The sequence below is a fragment of the Esox lucius genome, chromosome 3 (genome assembly GCF_011004845.1).
Source record: "Esox lucius isolate fEsoLuc1 chromosome 3, fEsoLuc1.pri, whole genome shotgun sequence".
In the NCBI taxonomy this organism is placed as follows: domain Eukaryota; kingdom Metazoa; phylum Chordata; class Actinopteri; order Esociformes; family Esocidae; genus Esox; species Esox lucius.
In genome coordinates, this window is record NC_047571.1 from 33332860 (window position 1) to 33349069 (window position 16210).

The following is a 16210-nucleotide window of genomic DNA, read 5'->3' on the forward strand; positions in this document are numbered from 1 at the left end:
CCTACATCTTAACTCCTGTACGTCATACATTCTTAATACTCAACATTATCTACATCCTACATTGTAATCCTGTAAATTCTGCATCCTACACTCTCTACATCCTACGTTGTCTTCATCTTAACTCCCCTACATCGTACATTCTCAATAACCCAGATTCTCTACATCCTCTACATACTAAATCCTTCAAATTCTGCAAACTACACTCTTTACATCCTAAATCCTCTGCATCCTGCATCCTGCATCTTAACTCCTCTACATCGCACATTTTCAAAACACTACATTCTTTACTTTCTACATCCTCTACATCCTACTTTCTCTACATTGTCTTTATCTTACCTCCCCTACAAGACTAGATAAGGAATAAAGAGGATCACGTAGGAGTATGTGTGTGTCTGTGTGTGTGGGTGTGTGTGTGTGTGCACGCCTGTACTCTGTGTTTTTGTGAGTGTTTATCTAGCGTGCACGCTTCTAGATAAAAAGAAATCTAGACTGAAGGTTGTTCCCGATGCGTTATGGAACTGTTGCCATGGTTACACTGTCTGAACAGCCGCTAAGTGCACATACATGAAGCAGAATGAGATTTCACAGGTTGTCATTGTTTTTTTTTGGGGGGGGGGGGGGCTGGCAGTTAGAATACTTTTTGTGAAAGTGTGCTGTTCCAAAATGACCAAGATCAATCTTTGAAAAGGTCTATAAGCTAAAGTTTCTGGGTTTTATGAACACTTAGATATCAATATGTGAGAGAGAGAAAGAAGGTGACAGGTCAGAGTTGAAAGGATAGGTGGAGAGAAGACCAGAGTTGTGAGAAATTAATATTATTTTCTTCTCTGCCGGTTTTTGTTGTATCTCCCTGCAGAGGTGACCTATATTATGAACGATAGGAGATCAAAGCTGTGTTTTACACAAAAAACTGAAAAAAACAATCACACCCACGCACACACATATGCTTATTCTATCCTTGTGGGGACTGGAAAACCAGAAATCCATGTTCCATAGCTCCTGAGCCTAAAACTAACACCTAACCCAAACCTTAACTTCAATAACATTAATTCTATGCCTAAACCTAACCTAGCATTGACACTATACCCTCATGCTAAACATAACCAGTTATCCCAAAAACTAAAAGTTACCCTAATTCTAATGCTCTGTCCTATTGTATGTTTTTCCCTAATCCAAGCAGATCAAAGCAGTGTTTCTCTCATGATCATATCCTTCTCGGATGTATGCCATGCTCACAAACACACACGCACGCACACACACACACACACACACTAATATCCTCTCATCATATCACATAACACAGTTCCACAACACTCAGACTCCAGGCACTTTGTGGGGGAAGTCGTCCCTAACATAAATATTCCCTGAAGAGGCTGAGACCTTACAGCATTCATCACATCAAATCAGAACAATGTAACAAGCCTTTGCAAACACTAACAACGCGGACCATTTCTGCCTTTGGCAGTAATACAGGTCTCGTTGAAAGGTTTTCTTTTTGCCTGAAACCAAATCAGAAATGTTTCCTCTATTTCCGCTATTCGAATTAACGTTGTGCCGTCTACTAACGAGCTGTGTGCTGAAGCTGTTTGAGTTGGCAGCGCCAGGCAACCCACTACTGGAAACCAGGTCACCTGTGGCTGAAGCCGGCAGGGGTTGTGGCCAGCACCTGCTGTTCACGCTCCATGTTCCTTTACTCCTCCTGGTCCCTCTCTCTTCCTACCGGTAATTAAGATGTCTGGAGATGTTTGGGAAAGGACTCTGTGGGGTGTGGGGGTGTCAGGTTGTGGAGGTGTGGAGGAGTGGTAGGGCTCGCAACACATTTTACACCATGCCAAGCTCCATAAGTCTGTGTGCTTTCATTATCTCAAACACAACCCCATAGGCCTAGATGTTGGTCCATATCATTTTTAGAACTAGGTGTTGTGTCTTTTAAGTGTTTTCTGTAATGAATATGCTTTGGTTGCTTATCCCAACTTAGAGCCATGGTTGGCCAGAGTTAAGAAGCATCTACATTTATCAGGAGGACTTTTTATTTTAGATAACATTCTAAGGTAACACTTTTATTTTGAGAGTCCCAAAAGTGTGCCTGTAGTTACAGATTGTCTACTGAGTATCTGGAACATTCTAACTATCTACTAAACGTTACACTTACCTCCATCCCAACACTAATCTTTATTCTATCCCTAATCTTAACTTTTACATTTACATTCATTACACTATTGGTTTTAGATTAATCAAACCGTCAGATTTTACAGGTAACGAGTTCATACAGGTGCAGTTAATACAGGTAATGAGTGGAGAACAGGAGGGCTTCTCAAAGAAAAACTAACAGGTCTGTGAGAGACGGAATTCTTACTGGTTGGTAGGTGATCAAATACTTATGTCATGCAATAGATGCTAATTAATTACTTAGATTTTTGTTTTAGATTACGTCACTCACAGTTGAAGTGTACCTATGATAAAAATTACAGACCTCTACATGCTTTGTAAGTGGGAAAACCTGCAAAATCGGCAGTGTATCAAATACTTGTTCTCCCCACTGTACATACGCTGATTATAAAGGACACAAATCCCTGCCAATGAAAACAACTATTCCACACTGATATAAACAACGCTGGAGACCACATCGATTCATCACAGGTGCAGCCCTAAATTACCTGCACAAGCTCCTTATCGATGCTCCTCATATTTCTGGGTTAGAGGAAGACTAATGGATTCATTTTGAATGTGCTAGTTATGTTGCTGCCTTTCCTTGGAGCATCTTATATTCAGGGCAGGATTCTCAGGGAGAATGTGTTCTCAGTCAATTTAAAAATGAACATGAAAAACTCCAAAAACACTTCCCAAATAGCTTCCTTTACTCTCTCTCTTCTTTCTCTTCTGCCTTCTCTCTTGCTCCTTTTTCTCTCTCTATCTCTTCCCTCTCTTCTTTCTCTCTTCTCTCTTGCTCCTTTACTCCCTCTACCTCTCCCTCCATTTCTCTGTCTCTTTCAGCTCTGCATGTCATAACTCAATGGTATAACCGAGGGTGAATAACACTCTTCTATCTAAATAATGCAGACTCATGGGCAACTTGCCAATGTTTAATTGATGTCCGATCACATTCAACTTGAACACCCTTTATGGTCTACCTTTCTCTGCCCCACCCCTTTCTAACACCTCCCCCTATATCCTCCTCTCCCCATTGCTCCTCCTTTCTCTATTTCTCCACCATTCTCTCTCTCATCCCTTTTCCACTAGTACCTTCTCCACTCACCCCTCCCCACCTCCCTATTTCTTTCTCCTCCCCACCTCCCTATTTTTTTCTCCTCCCCACCTCCCTATTTCTTTCTCCTTCCCCCCCTCCCTCCAAGGACACTAACCAAACATAATTCTCTCTTTTATCTTGGGGTTTGCTGGAATCCTCTGACTTCCACAGTAATTACAGCTATGCGTCTGTCTGTCTGTGTGTGTGTGTGTGTGTGTCTCAGTCTCTCCCTCAGGGGTTTATTGTTCTATGAGGCAATCTTCTTCCATGTCCTTCTATTATATTTCATACAACAGTCTTACAGCATTCTGTAACACCCATCTAAAGAGGTGGGGTCTTACAGCAGTAACACCCATCTAAAGAGGTGGAGTCTTACAGCTATAACACCCATCTAAAGAGGTGGAGTCTTACAGCTGTAACACCCATCTAAAGAGGTGGAGTCTTACAGCATTCTGTAACACCCATCTAAAGAGGTGGAGTCTTACAGCAGTAACACCCATCTAAAGAGGTGGGGTCTTACAGCTATAACACCCATCTAAAGAGGTGGGGTCTTACAGCTGTAACACCCATCTAAAGAGGTGGGGTCTTACAGCTATAACACCCATCTAAAGAGGTGGAGTCTTACAGCTGTAACACCCATCTAAAGAGGTGGGGTCTTACAGCTGTAACACCCATCTAAAGAGGTGGGGTCTTACAGCATTCTGTAACACCCATCTAAAGAGGTGGGGTCTTACAGCATTCTGTAACACCCATCTAAAGAGGTGGGGTCTTACAGCAGTAACACCCATCTAAACACCCATTCTGCAATATACCTCTGAAGAGGTGTAGTCTTACTGCATTCTGTGACACGCCTCAAGCCTTAAAAGCCTTAAAGCCTAAAAGAGCCTTTAAAGATGCATATAAATCCAGTAGTGTTATAGTATATATATGTAACCTAACTAAACTACTTTGCTATTTTAATACAAGGACATCAAACTAAAACTAACAGGACCAACCCCCCCTTTGGCACCTGGCCTGGTCATAGGTGTAATTAGATGTGGTGATATCAAATTATCATAGGTGCATGAAACTGGAGAATTCAAGCTTCAGACCAATCAAGACTGATGGTTTTGCAGCAATCTTCTTGAACATCTGTAGGTTGGCGTAGCACTGAGTCTGTGTTTCGGAAGCCAGGCAAGAAGAAAGGATGCAATAGTTAAAATAACAGCAAGACAACAAGAGGAGCTGGCTCTGTTCAAACAGCAGAACTTCAACGCTCCATTGTCATTTATGACATGTAAGGGTAATGTACAATAGAGCTGACATATTTCGTAGCATTTATCCAGTAAATGCAGACTTGGCTGATGCCGGCACATTTAAAGGTCAGCCTGGCAGCGTGCAGATATTGGCGCTACAGAGTGAATCCAGCCTCTGATGTCATCCATGTCCTTTAGCCAAGGAGAAAGTGACAGGGAGGGAAATGTTTCACAGTGATGAAGCTGTCGGAAAGAGATACTTAATGTCTCGCGGAGCTCGCCAGGCTACCAATGTGCTGCCATAATATCCTCCATGCACCTGAAACTAGATGCACCCGAAACTACACCATATTCTAAGAACAACTTGCCAATAACAAACTGTTTGCTTCAAATGACAAGCGATCTAAAGAATGCACATCCCACCAAACACACACACAAACACACACACACACACATGCACATTAACTCCCAGTAAGATTCCTGTGGTATGACGTGTTTATGACACAGAAACCGAGCTGGGTTTGTGACGATACATTTTCTGATAACGACTGCTGAATAGATTTAATCGCAGTGGGGATTTATAGAAAGTGTCGCGCAGGTTTGTGTGTATTCCGAGGTGACAGAGAGGATAAGCCACCAGTGGAAAACATAATCACAGACCCACTATGAATGGTCCTAAGGTGGATATAGAGTGCTCATAATGTTATATAACAGCAAAGACATAAGATTGCAACAGGTCTTATTGTCACCGTTCCTCAGCTTGTGGCCAGGCTGCTCCATCGTGTTCTGCTGCTAGCTTACAGCTCTCTTTGTTGTCTCCTTATTGAATTGGCTTTCAGTCTCTGGAAGGTTGTTTTCAAACTTTTCTCTATAGGTTTGGAAAGTATTTATTATTTTATTGCTGTGAAAACTCTTGTGTATTTTGTCAGGGAGTACAGCTTTTCTGTTGGTCTTTCATAGCACAGTGATTACACAGCCTGCCATCCACAGGGAGACGGATGTTTTCCTCTGTCCACCTTTCTCAGTGACAAGACTATGCTCACTTAGCCAAGGTACATTGTCAAGGTTTTTCTAAGGATTTGATCAGTAGCTATGGTCAATTTGTCATCATGTACTTTTGGGCCAGGTAATTGTGGATGTTCTGCTTGTTTCCAAGCTAATGTAGTTTTGTTTTGACAGTTATAATTTGGTTTATTTTGAGTGATTAGGTCCCGCGGCTCCAGAGTCAATTGTGTTTTTAGAGAAATGCTTCATCCATAAATCTAGATGTGGGGTTGTTAGCTGTTCAGTTCATTATTCATTTAGCTTCCTCCAATTTTCCTCAAGTTGATTTGTATTCTTTTTGCATATTTCATGAGCTGTTTTCTGACATGCCGGTCCTTATTGTACAGTATTGTTAGTATCACCATCTCTATTGATCTCGGGCTAGAAGATCACAGCACACAGATCAGCAAAAAAGCACACACGCAACCATGTCCTCTGGCAGCTGCAGAAAAAACCCCAGAAAGATTAATTCCCGGCCCGGCTCTAAAGATCAGAGTTCATCCTCGCCTACTTTAGCTTCTGGTTTGGGTTTGCATTTGTTCTTGTCGTACGGTCCGCAGAAAGGGCCCTCCAACTAAGTCCTAAATGAACCCAACAAGATCATAACTGACCCTTTCCGCCTCGGTCACACGCCTCGGTCACAGGCAGGTCATTCAAACAGGCCCAAACATCTCGACACCAGAACAGATTCTTCCCCCTGAGTCGTGGCCCTCAGTAACATGCCATCTGTCCAGCCCGGTTCTGACAGCCCAGCTCTCCCCAACGTCAACCCATTCCTGAACTGCAGGCTGTTAACCAAACAGCTGCACTACACGGCAACCAGAACTCTGCCCATCTCCCTGCTTCTACACAGTGTGAAGGGAGAGACACTGGAACCAGAACTCTGCCCATCTCCCTGCTTCTACACAGTGTGAAGGGAGAGACACTGGAACCAGAACTCTGCCCATCTCCCTGCTTCTACACAGTGTGAAGGGAGAGACACTGGAACCAGAACTCTGCCCATCTCCCTGCTTCTACACAGTGTGAAGGGAGAGACACTGGAACCAGAACTCTGCCCATCTCCCTGCTTCTACACAGTGTGAAGGGAGAGACACTGGAACCAGAACTCTGCCCATCTCCCTGCTTCTACACAGTGTGAAAGGAGAGACACTGGAACCAGAACTCTGCCCATCTCCCTGCTTCTACACAGTGTGAAGGGAGAGACACTGGAACTGACACAGTGTTCTGGGCCCTGGAGTCCATTCATTAACAAAACGTAAGAAACACAACACAAAGCAAAGAGCTGTATCAAGGACTGGGTCTAGGACTGGGACTGTGTCGAGGACTGGGTCTAGGACTTGGACTGAGGCTAGGACTGGGTCTAGGAATGGGTCTAGGACTGGGTCTAGGACTAGGACTGTGTCGAGGACTGGGTCTAGGACTTGGACTGAGGCTAGGACTGGGTCTAGGACTGGGTCTAGGACTGGGTCTAGGACTAGGACTGAGGCTAGGACTGGGTCTAGGACTTGGACTGAGGCTAGGACTGGGTCTAGGACTGGGTCTAGGTCTGGGACTGAGGCTAGGACTGGGTCTAGGACTGGGACTGAGGCTAGGTATAGGACTGGGACCGGGACTGGGTCTAAGACCGGGACTGCGGATGGGTCTAGAACTGGGTCTAGAACTGTGGCTGGGTCTAGGACTGGTTCTAGAACTGGGACTGGGGATAGGTCTAGGACTGGGTCTAGGACTAGAACAGGCCTGGGTCTAGGACTGGGTCTAGGACTGGGTCTAGTACTGGGTCTAGGACTGGGATCTGTTTTTCCTTTTAGCAGGTGTGGCTCGTCATGTGGGGTTCAAGAGCCAGGTGGTTCTCCTAGAGCAAGGTGGTTCTCCCAGGGCCAGGTTGTTCTCCTTCCAGGCCAGGCGGTTCTCTCTCCGGGCCAGGTGGTTCTCTCTCCGGGCCAGGTGGTTCTCCCTGGGCCAGGTGGTTCTCTCTCAGGGCCAGGTGGTTCTCCTGGATATCTGTAAACTAAATTGATTATGTATTAACCACAGGTATAACGGTCTTATATATCCACCAGCAGGACCTTCACACAGTATTATTATTAATATTAAGGGATGATTCTCAATCTGTCTTCACTCTCTATATATCTGTCTTTCTTTATCTCTCTGTTTGTCTCTCTCTCTCTCTCTCTCTCTCTCTGCCTCATTCTAGGAAACGTCTGAGCCTCTTCCCACTCAGGAGACAACAAAAATTTGGCACAGGCTCTCAGATACTCAAAACGTGCTACAGCTACACCACTGACGGCATCCTGACCATCTGCACCAACACTTAGTCCCCAACTGTAGTCCCCTAGATCACCAGACAACTGTAGTCCCCTAGATCACCAGACAACTGTAGTCCCCTAGATCACCAGACAACTGTAGTCCCCTAGATCACCAGACAACTGTAGTCCCCTATATCACCAGACAACTGTAGTCCCCTAGATCACCAGACAACTGTAGTCCCCTAGATCACCAGACAACTGTAGTCCCCTAGATCACCAGACAACTGTAGTCCCCTAGATCACCAGACAACTGTAGTCCCCTAGATCACCAGACAAAGATCTCCCTTCCACCCAGGACCTGCAGGGAAGGCAGTTTCAAAGAGGCCAGAGAAATTGTAACCAAAAAGTTAATACATTAATTTTATTGTCTATTCTTGCTAATTTATTTTTTACATCTACATTGCTTGAAAATGGTCCAGACGTCACTATTTGTATTCATGTTGTTCAGCAAGTGATTTGTCTCGTGAGTGATTCTCACAATCCAGGTCATTCAGGTAATCTTTTAGCTTTTTTGGCATTAGAAACAGTTTGCCAAAACAAGTGGTAAATTTGAAGAATAAATCACAATAATGGAAAATAAGTGAAATACTAATAAATACTGAGAAAACACAAAGTTTTTAGACTTTTAGACATGTAATATGATTAACTCTGTACAGTGGTTAATGTGAAAATATTTAGAATTAATGGAAAAATGAAACAGATATTGTTTCTATCAAATCACTTGTTTACAATCTGGAGGACATGTGTCTCTAATGCAGTCAAGAAATTGAAATTATGGTGTTCAGCTTGGTTTGCATCTAATTTTGTGGCCACATTCTCTTGTGAGCTAGGTCTGCCTGTGGAAACGTGCTTTGATAGCAAGGCCAAGCTCACTTACATTTGGGTCTCAATTGGGTGTTTGTTCCATTTCAGGAATTCTTGGCCGGTAAGTGGACCCTGGCTCTCAAAACCCTGAAAGACAAAGGGTCCTATGACTTAGAATTCTCTGAGGTCCAAGGCATTTGATTTCATTACATTCTGGTCAGTGCAAAGCTAACATGCACAATTGTTTTTAGATTTTCATAGACAATTTAGTAATTTGATACAGAGTTGTAGGACCTAGCGTGTAGCTTTCTGAAAAAATAATGAAAAATGATTTGAGATTTGAGTGAAAGCGCCTTTAATGTTATTCTGAATGAAACAGATTCTGCATAATGTACGAAATTTTCCCAAAGATATCGAAAAAAACAATATTTTTATTTTATGTATTGTTAACCTTTTATCCAAACAAGGACCTTTTCAAATGGCAAACCGTGCGTTCCTTTACCTTCCTATACCTGAGAACAAAAACAAAACCACTTCCTTGTTCCAGAAAATCTCAACATAAATTCTTTAGAATGTTTATGTAAGTGCACCAACTGCAGATGATTTTCCATTTTGACCAACTACTCTTTAGCTTGCCTTTTGGCTTCTGGGCATCCTAAAGAAAACCAAAATAAATGAATGTGTTCCAGAGACTGTTTTTAACAGTTACTTATGAGTTTGTCATTCGGTTATGGCCTTTTGTCTATGTAACAGCTACCACTAAGGACTCCGGATGTCAGAGCATCAAATGGCTGGTGACTACGAGTATGTTCCCTTGGCTCTCCTCTTTTGATTTATGTGTACTTTGCGTTTCACAAAAGGTTCAATATTTACAGACGTCTTAGGGATTTCTGTCTCTTCCAGGTGTTCTACCGCGGCAAAAAGCTTGCAAGACACTGCATCCCAGTAATGTATTTACCATAATGGCTGATATCGCACCATTTGCCATATTCTACTGAACACAGTGGCGAAAAAAACATTGTATGTATTTTTTTTTTCCTGCCATCTAGCTCTTCACTGGAACAGGATGGTTTTTGTAGCACAAAGAATGAAAGGAAAGACACATTCAATCAAAAGAAAAAACTGAAAATAGAGCTCCCCCCCTTCTCCATTTGGCCTATATACTGAGGAGAGTAATCAATGTCCCCGCCTGCCTGCTCCCTCCTCCCCTTCAACACATCCAGTTAATTAGGCAAAGTGAAGATTCTGAAGACGAGTCAGAGAACATCCACTAATGTCAACTCTGAGGAGTGAGAGAGCCCAGGTTCAGCACCAGAAGTCCTCTGAAAGCCACCGAACGGAGACAGCTTTTGAATTAAGAGATCAGACACAATTCAGGGTACAGGAATTACATAGTACATTTTTATTTTCAAAGGCAGTGACACCTGGTGAAATTGGCATGACAAAGAAAGACTAAGTCTGGATTTGGTTTTAGAGTTACGTGGTTGTGGTTGAAGACTACCAGCAGGACTGATCTGCCAGTCTCCATATCCGACGTCTTCCTGTAGACAATGCGGTTCCTGGAGTGGCAGATGGCGGGGCAGATCTTAGCTTTGTGTTATCCGCGGTTCACCCATCCATCACAATCTGTTGATTATGTAATGACCCTCCCCTGCAACATGTAGCCCAATGTAACCTGAGGCAGCAGACCTGAGGGGGAGGGAACAACGGTCCAGGGGAGGTTCTCCTCGGCACTCTTCAAACCAATCCAGAACATTTGGAGGAGGAGCTAAGACGGAGTGCCTCCTTGTTAGCGTCCCAAAGCTGAATGGACAGGCTGTTTTCTGTCTGCTGTGGAGTCCGGATGCATCTGAACGTTAGCGACATTTATAACTTGGTCACACAAAGGCTTGCATGGATTTAAGAGGACTATACATTTACCAGCCGTAAAACCTTCGGGATTATTTTTTGCAGCACTTTCATTAATCCCTATTCACACAGGAATAGTATTACCAGAGAGCATTTCTTATGTAATAATTAACCGGGAAGTCAGTTGTTCCCTGATACAGTCACTCCAGTTGAAAGCAGACCACCCTGATACAGTCCCTCCAGTTGAAAGCAGACCACCCTGATACAGTCACTCCAGTTGAAAGCAGACCACCCTGATACAGTCACTCCAGTTGAAAGCAGACCACCCTGATACAGTCACTCCAGTTGAAAGCAGACCACCCTGATACAGTCACTCCAGCTGAAAGCAGACCACCCTGATACAGTCACTCCAGTTGAAAGCAGACCACCCTGATACAGTCACTCCAGCTGAAAGCAGACCACCCTGATACAGTCCCTCCAGGTGAAAGCAGACCACCCTGATACAGTCACTCCAGCTGAAAGCAGACCACCCTGATACAGTCACTCCAGCTGAAAGCAGACCACCCTGATACAGTCACTCCAGTTGAAAGCAGACCACCCTGATACAGTCCCTCCAGGTGAATGCACACTATTCTGAAAATATTGCAGACAAACAAAACTTAAAAATATTCACATCTACAGCTCCGGACAAAATTAAGAGACCACTGCAACTTTTTCTTTCCTTTCCAAAAAAGTTGAAAAGGAAAGTTTTGAGTGAGGAACAGAAGCGTTCAATTTGCAGTGGTCTCTTAATTGTAACCCTTCTGTTCCTCACTCAAAACCTTCCTTTTCAACGTTTTCGTGCAGTGGTCTCTTAAGGTGCAGTGGTCTCTTAATTTTGTCTGGAGCTGTAGATATCATGGACATATGCGTAAAAATAAGAGGAACTATGGACAAAAATATAATCCAAAATGCTTTAACAATACAACTATGGAAAATATAATTATGTACAGATTTTACTAACCTTAATGTAAGAGAACTAAGAAACATTGAAAGGTCACGGAGCCATTTTGCTGGTCACCCTGTGGGGGATTAACCTTTACCCAGGTCAGAGGTTAGGGTTCACCCTAGATGCATGTGCTGGGGCAAAAGGACCCGCCCTAATGTTCTTCTTTTGCTGTAAGGACACAAAATGTCCTCACCTAATATGCTAGGGAATTCCTTAAATAATGTGTCTTAAATGTTCCAATATCATTATTTTTTAAGTAAAAACTGTTTAGCATCACCAACCCAAGTTTTCGTATGTGACCTTTTCTTATTCTACAACATTTATTAAATATCATGGTTTTATTATTCATTAATCAATATTTTTATTTATCCTTTTTAACTCATTGAGTAATTAATTGAATATCTACCCGAGTTTACATATGCCAGGTCAAAAATAACCGATATACATTTCTCATAGAATTTGATAGGAACTTTTGATCCTAGTAATATTGTATTGTCAGGATTATATTTACAGTGGACAAAACATCTAAAGTCAAGAATCTCACAATATTGGAAGACAATTTTGATTATAATGTACACAATCTTACAAATGTTTGTAGTCACTTACTGTAAAAATATCTGTGTTTTCAAAAGATAAGCACAATTGTTGTCCATTAAAATAACATCAAATTGATCAGAAATACAGTGTAGACATTGTTGTAAATGACTGTTGTAACTTGAAAATGCTGATTTTTTTTATGGAATATCTACATAGGCGTACAGAGACTTCATTAAACCGTACCCATCTCAATGTCAACAGTAAAGAGGCGACTCCAGGATGGTGGCCTTCTAGGCAGAGTTGCAACGAAAAAGCCTAATCTCAGACTGGCCAATAAAAAGAAAAGATTAAGATGGGCAAAAGAACACAGAAACTGGACAGATGAAGATTGGAAAAAAGGCCAGCATCCTGGAGTCACCTCTTCACTGTTGATGTTGAGACTGGTGCTTAGTGGATATTATTTAATGAAGCTGCCACTTGATGACCTGTTTCTCAAACTAGACACTCTAATGTATTTGTCCTCTTGCTCAGTTGTGCACCAGGGCCTCCCACTCCTCTTTCTGTTCTGGTTAGAGCCAGTTTGCGCTGTTCTGTGAAGGGAGTAGTACACAACTTTGAATTAGATCTTCAGTTTCCAGTCAATTTCCCGAAAGGAATAGCCTTCATTTCTTAGAACCAGAATAGCTTAATGAGTTTCAGAAGAAATTCTTTGTTTCTGGTCATTTTGAACCTGTAATCGAACCCACATTGCTGAGGCACCGAACACTCAATTAGTCTAAAGGCCAGATGAATAATTAGCCTTATAGAATGATAAACTTGGATTAGCAAAGACAACACAGGACTGATGGTTGCAAATAATGGGCCTCTGTATGCCTGTGTAGATATTCCATAAAACAATCAGGTATTTCCAGATACAATAGTCGTTTGCAACATTAACAAATTTGATGATCAATTTGATGTTAGTGTAGTGTAAGTTTTTAACATGAAGTTTACCTCACAAAACATTTGATGTCTTCAGATAAATAATATTAGTTGCACATCTATACTGTATATAGAATAATAATAATATCTTAGCCAGGTAGCCATGCAGACAAGTAGCCAGGTAGCCAGGTAGCCATGCAGACAGGTAACCAGGTAACCAGGTAGCCAGGTAGCCAGGTAGCCATGCAGCCAGGTAGCCAGGTAGCCAGGTAGCCATGCAGACAGGTAGCCATGCAGCCAGGTAGTCATGCAGCCAGGTAGCCAGGTAGCCATGCAGCCAGGTAGCCATGCAGCCAGGTAGCCAGGTAGCCAGGTAGCCAGGTAGCCATGTAGCCAGGTAGCCATGCAGCCAGGTAGCCAGGTAGCCAGGTAGCCATGCAGCCAGGTAGCCAGGTAGCCAGGTAGCCATGCAGCTAGTATAAATGATTCTGTTTCTGTTGTCAGAGGGAGAAGTCTAGATCTAGCCACACTAATGCTAAAATATGTCTTATGAGTTTTACTTACTTTTCAACTGATTGAAGACCATACAAATACTGTCTCGGCTTTTGTGTTTGCCAGATATACAACCAAAATGCTTTTACACATGCTGGATGAGGAAGCCATTGGTACCTCTGTCAAATAGAGAGAGTAAAAAGGGGTCGTACTGGAGTGAACACCCACCACCCGGACCAGAAGCCATAGCATCCTGAGGAGCTGCCCAGGGCCTGTGCCCGGCGTCAACAGCTGTGTCATCAAAAGATGCCTGGGAGCCGTTCATTAGTGACAACATCATTGAACACTAAAGTGTACAAATTTAGAAGGAAAAGCCAAAGGGAAAGAGAGGAGAGTGGTCAACAAAGTGGAACTAAAGGCCTTTATTACACATTACTTACATGTCACATGCAAATGCCTGATATCTTTCAACAATGAGATCCCTCTGATGCTTTGGAAACTCTCTGCGGACCATGGCTCTGAGATGCAACTAAGAAAATGTCAGGAAAATCCTACAAGAACAGCTGAACTTTATTTGTGATTAATCAGAGTCACTTTATATGATGACAGGTGTGTAATGACTTCTATTTAAAATTAGTTTGAATGTGATTGGTTCATTCTGAACACATCCACAGTTATAAGAGGGTGTGCACACATGCAACCAGGTTATTTTTATTTTTTATATTTCCCCCTCAAAGATTTCAGTTTGTTTTTCAATTTTATTGTTCAAGTTTTAGGTCACATTAAAGGTGGGAAAAGTTCTGAAATGATTTATCTTTGTCTCATTCTTTTACATCACAAGAACCTGGCATTTTAACAGGGGTGTGTAGACTTTTTATATCCACTGTATGTTTAGGAGTTAAAGTGGTATTGTATCTATTTTTCTCATCCACTTCTAATACTTGCTTGAAGTGGAAGAGTGTGTTGTTAACTTGTGTTAACTTGTTTGCATATTCAGGAGAGTCCTATAAACCCAGCTGTCTGCAGAAAAAAATTAAACAGCCGTTGTTGTTTTAGGCTGTGGATGAGAAATTGAACCTGCCGTTTCCCAACGTTTACCCCAGCTGGAATTTTGCTCAACAGCAAGCCTCTTATTAAACGGATGCAGTAATTGGTTTTATTGACTCGTTACGAAATGTAGAATAAATTAGCGCGACATGTTAGCTATTAGAAAAAGCATTCACTGTGAAAGATTCTATGCATGCCCTTCCTGTTGGCCGGAGCTATACAACTACTAGTTATATTCATACAGGCCTAGATTTGAAAAAGGTTATTTACACAGGGAACAGGCTTTTTCTATGTGGGATTACTGTTCCTAAAACCGTTTTGGAAAACGAACACAATAGTAATCTTCCGAAGTATTTTTCTGTAATTCAAGGTATTGCATGGGGGCAATGTAGTGCATCTTTAAATATAGCGATATATACACATGCGAAGCCGATCCTGTCGCAGATGTAGCCTACTTCTGATTGTGGTAACAGAATAGAAACACATGATGTAAAATAAAAATACAAAATATTGCACGGGCCCCCACCCACCACAGGCCCGGGTACAACCGCACCTCCTGCAACCCCGATAGTTATGCGTGAAGGAACCCATTTGTACTTGATATTTTACCCTCATTAAATTCCAACTACTTTCCTTTCTGTCTACGTCACTCTGTTGATTTCATGTAAACATTGGAGTCATCTTGTAGACGACGTGTCTCAGCAGACCAGCACTGAACACTAATTTTATTATGTTATTTTCTGTCTTTTGTAAGTGTTTGACAATATAGGCATCACATTGGACTGAAGTTTTGGCAGAGGCATCAGTAGAGAAAAGCTACCAGGCCTACCGTTCTATCTCGTGTAAATACGCTATTCTCTTGACACAGCACCTCTTATTAGACAGCGAACATCATGACAAAATATATCTCGTCTTTCAACGCACGACGAAACAAGCTATGTCAAAAGCCACGTGTTGATGAGCAAAAGCTTGTGATAGGCATACCTTTATGGCGACTCGGTACTGAGTTTAGTGCCAAGTAGCCTACGCTCTTTCTATTGTATATTGCATAGGCGTGAAAACAGACTCCGTCCCTTTCTGAAGTTCTGATCGGCTTTAACTTGTACGTTTGCTGATTAATTGGCAACCCAGTGTGCTGGACTACAGGAATAAAATCTCCCTCAGGGGAATATTGAACTATCAACCACGAAGATACAATGGGCTTACTTTTTGCATTAAAAATTTGATTCTATTTAACATAACTTTTTTGTTTTTAATGTTCAAAATGAATCAAAGCTCCGTCGTAAATGTATGACCGGGCCGGAGTTGCACCCATCAGGCTACCATCAAAATGTAGGTTAAACAGCTCTGCTTTGTTTTAAGCCTAGTTTTCTAAGCATGTTCTCTTAAACTGCCAACCATCAAATTGTCTACTGACAAACTCTGAAATGTCAGTGAAAACACAAGGACTTTATATTCTCCAAGGACGAATGCTATCAGAGGACCTTGGGTGTGACTGGAAACACCAGGATTCTTTTGATGACCGACATGGCAGATTTGGACAGGATTAACATTAATGATGTGGTGAATTGTGCTCGTGCAAGTAATTATATTATCTGACCTCCCCAGTCAAACTAATCCTCTGCGATTAGGGATATAAAGCCCTTTAAAATTAACAATATTGTGCAAACTGGTGCTCTCTTTCACTCCTCTCTTCTCCGCCCCCTCTCCCGTTCTCTTCTCAGCCCCTCCTCTCCTCTCC